The following is a 3,638-nucleotide window of genomic DNA, read 5'->3' on the forward strand; positions in this document are numbered from 1 at the left end:
CTTCCCAAACTCTCATTTTCCAAAAAATTGGAAGGGACTTCTTCAAGGAAGTGATCCAGAACTTCCGGTGACTGCCAGTCAGAGACCTCTCCAGGGAAAGGACATTCCTCCCTCCCGGTGACGGCAGGCTGGCCCAGCAACCCGAAAAGCATTGACCCTGACTCAGACAGGGTACCGAGGAAGGAGCCCTGCAGCTCTTCCCTGCGCTCACCTCAAAATCCCGACTCCGTCCACCAGGAGCACTCGGGTGGGTACATGCCCAGGGCACCCACCCGGGGCCTCGCGCACCACCACCCGCCCCAAATGCCTGTCAGATTCGGGCCCCGTAGATGCCGCAGGCAAGCACAGTGACGCCACTCGAGATCAGAATGGGAAATTCTAGCTTCTAGAGCCCAGACTCTGCTTTTAGCAATGCAAGCCCAGGTGGGAGAAAAAAGATGAGAACTGGGGAGGATACAGAGCCAGAGAGGACACCAGAATCCGCCTCCTCCACCTTTCACCAGGGCCCGTGGCTGGGATGCTGAGCTGCAGGAGTCGAGGCAATGTGAGGCCTCGTTGGTTGTGGCATGGGCAGTCCTGCTGGGGATATTAATCACAGGGGTTAATCACAGGTAACTGCCAACCCTTTCACTTTCACTCCCTTTGGGCCCAACAGTGGACCAGCCCTGGGGATTCAGGACCCCAAGACTCTATACCAAAAGTAATCCAGTAGGTACCCGCTGAGCTGACCTCGCCCCTTCGACAAATATTCATGAGACTATTTACACGTTACTGCAACAGACACTGAGTTTGTTCATCATGCATTTGTGCATTTAAGTAAAACTAGCGTCCCTCCAAGACAGAGAGCGCACTGGCGCTCCCAGCCCTGGGGAAGGAGCTATGCAGAGGGGCCTGGAGAGCCAGCAGCAGCTTTCATCTCGGACCGAAGGAGGCTGGACAGAGATACAGAAATTAGACGCAGGATTTAGGCCCCAAAATATCAACACCAAGGCAGAATTGGGGTACAGGGATATGTGGGTTCATATGGTGGACCATAGCCCTAGATAAGCAAGCACAGGTATGTTGAGTGGGGGACAACACACCCCACGCCCTCAGGGCACAGCCCCGCCACACACCCTGCAGGCAGCAGACCCCTTCCCTCCTGGAAGGCACTGACAGGAAAACCCACTGAGGGTGAGCGAGGGGCAGAGACCTCGCTAGTAGATGTGCCTTCTCAGGGGATGTACCTTTCCATGGAAACCCAGAGCCCCAGGAAGGAGATGGCCTCCCCTCCTCAGAGCCCCTGAGGAGCCAGGGTGGCAGGGGCAGGCACAGGGGCAGACCTCAAGCAAGGAGACTTGTGCGGGAACTCAGGTGCTACAGGGAGGGATTGCTGCCTGGAAGAGCCGCGGAAGAGTCCTGCGAGCCTGGGGCTGGGCCAGGGGTCCTGGGCTTTGAGGAAGCCTCTGTCCCAACAGAGTGGACAGATGGTGGACAGAGGCCAAGGCCTCAATCTCTATGAGGCTCACACAATGTCCAGCCAGAGCACACGGCCCAGAAGAGCCTCCAACAGGCAGAGGCCTCGGGACAGGAGCCAGGAGGAAGCCTCATCCCACGTGCCCAGGCCCAGGGCTGGATCTGCTCCTGAAGATACCCAGTGGGCCTGAGCGGAGCCCCATCTCACCAGATGCCTGAAAGAGGCCACATTCCGTACACAGAGACAAACGTGCGGCCCGCTCTGCGTCAGGGACCAGCTCCTGGGAAGCTGCAAGCGGAGCGGCCACGCTGTCCGGCTCCCACCCCACCCTAGCCCCGTGTCCAGCTTCCAGGAAACCACACGCACTGCTATGTGCTCTGCACCTCAGACCCAGGAATGGAGACCAGAGAGCACCGGGTTTGCAGGGTGCTGCTTCTGCAGGGAGGGAGCTCTGAAGACCAGCTCCTGTTCCTCCCCTACGGAAGTCCCAAGACACAGCCCTCTGCCAGGGATCGGTGTGCAAAGCATTTTCCAGCTGGTTGAGGAGCTATTTCCCTGACAGTTCCTCTGGGAATGCTTCCGCTCCCCCGGATTCCCTAAGCCCTTCAGCCTGCGCTGTTTTCCACTCTCCAGCTCCGGAGTGGTGCACTGGCTCCAGGCAGCTCGCATCTCTGCCTGCCCTGGCAGAGGTGTGCGGAGATCTCACTCGATGCCTCCCCCATGCCAAGGCCACACAGAGCCAGCGAAGGGCACAATGCCGACTATTCTCTCCCCAGCAGAGCAGCTGAACATCCCCGCTGGCTATGGAGTACCAGCGTCCTCCTCCTCCTCTCGAGACCCCGCTGTTCCCAAGCACTGCAGGCCGCAGATGGGACAGGAAATGGTCTCCGCTTCATGCAACCTGCGAATGTCTAGAGGGTGCGTTAGCTTCCTGTGGCTGCCGAAACAAATTACCAGAGCTGGTGGCTCGAAACAGCGGGGACTGAGGATCCCGCAGGACCACAGGCCAGAAGCGCAGAATGAGTCAGGGTTAAGTCTTGAAAGCTTAGTTCTTTCTGGAGGCTCTGGGGAGACCTTGTATTCCTGCCTTTTCCTGCAGCTCCAAGCTGCCTGCAAGCCTTGGCTGCTGGCCTCCTCCTCCTCCTCCTCCTCCTCCCCTTCTCCACAGTCCTTTGCTTCCTTTGTATCCTCTCCCCTTCTGTGGTCACATCGTCTCCACTTCTTTCTCGCACAGACTCTAATTACATTGAGGCTCACCAAGGTCACCAGGGGTCACCTTCCCATCTCATTTTAAGTTCAAGGTCCCTAAGCCACATCAGGTCCCCATGCACCGCTTCCTAGCACTAGGGCCCAGTGCCTTTGGGGAGGCCACTCAACTGGCCCTGGGGCACCCACTGCACCTTGGTCACACAGCCTCTGAACCCCTCTCCTGGCCATGCACACGCCCACCTAGACATGCAGAGCCTGGAGCGCTCCAGAGATGCCACAGTGCACTTGCAGCCCCCAGCCCCACGCTTAGACTGGAGCAGATGACACGGTCTCTGCAGCCCAGTGCCTGCCTCTGGGTATGACGTCAGCTGATGACAACAGCAGGCCCTCTAATGACCTCTGGGGAGCTGCCTAAGCAGCCCCGGCCCTCACCTCACATAGGCAGCAGATGCATCCCATCCGCGTGGGGCGATCCTCCTGTGTAGTTTGCACAGAGGTGGGAAAGAGGTGACTGTGCTGTCAGGATGTCTGGCGAGGGCTGTGCAGTGGGGCGTGTGTCACAGGGGTGCCTATGGCGAGTGTGGAAGTGTGGTTATGTCACGTGACTGAGACTCCGCCTGCAGACGGGGCCCATGTAGCTTTCATGAGATTCTACTCTCCCTCTCCCTCTCCCTTGCCCTCTCTCTCTCACTCTCCCTCTCCCTCTCCATCTATTCCTCTCTCTCTCTCTTTCCCTCCCACTCTCCCTCCCCGTCCCTGTCCCTCTTCCCATCTCCCTCTCCCCCTCTCCCTCTCATCTCTCCCTCTCCCTCTCTCTCTCCATCTCTCCCTCTCCCTCTCCATCTTTCCCTTACCCTCTCTCCTTCTCCCTCTCATCTCTCCCTCTCCATCTCTCCCTCTCTCCCTCCCTCTCCCTCTCCTCATCTCTCCCTTTCCCTCTCCCTCTCCCTCTCCATCTCTCCCTCTCCCCCTC

Source organism: Octodon degus, unplaced genomic scaffold (genome assembly GCF_000260255.1).
Source record: "Octodon degus isolate 3935 unplaced genomic scaffold, OctDeg1.0 scaffold00113, whole genome shotgun sequence".
Lineage (NCBI taxonomy): Eukaryota > Metazoa > Chordata > Mammalia > Rodentia > Octodontidae > Octodon > Octodon degus.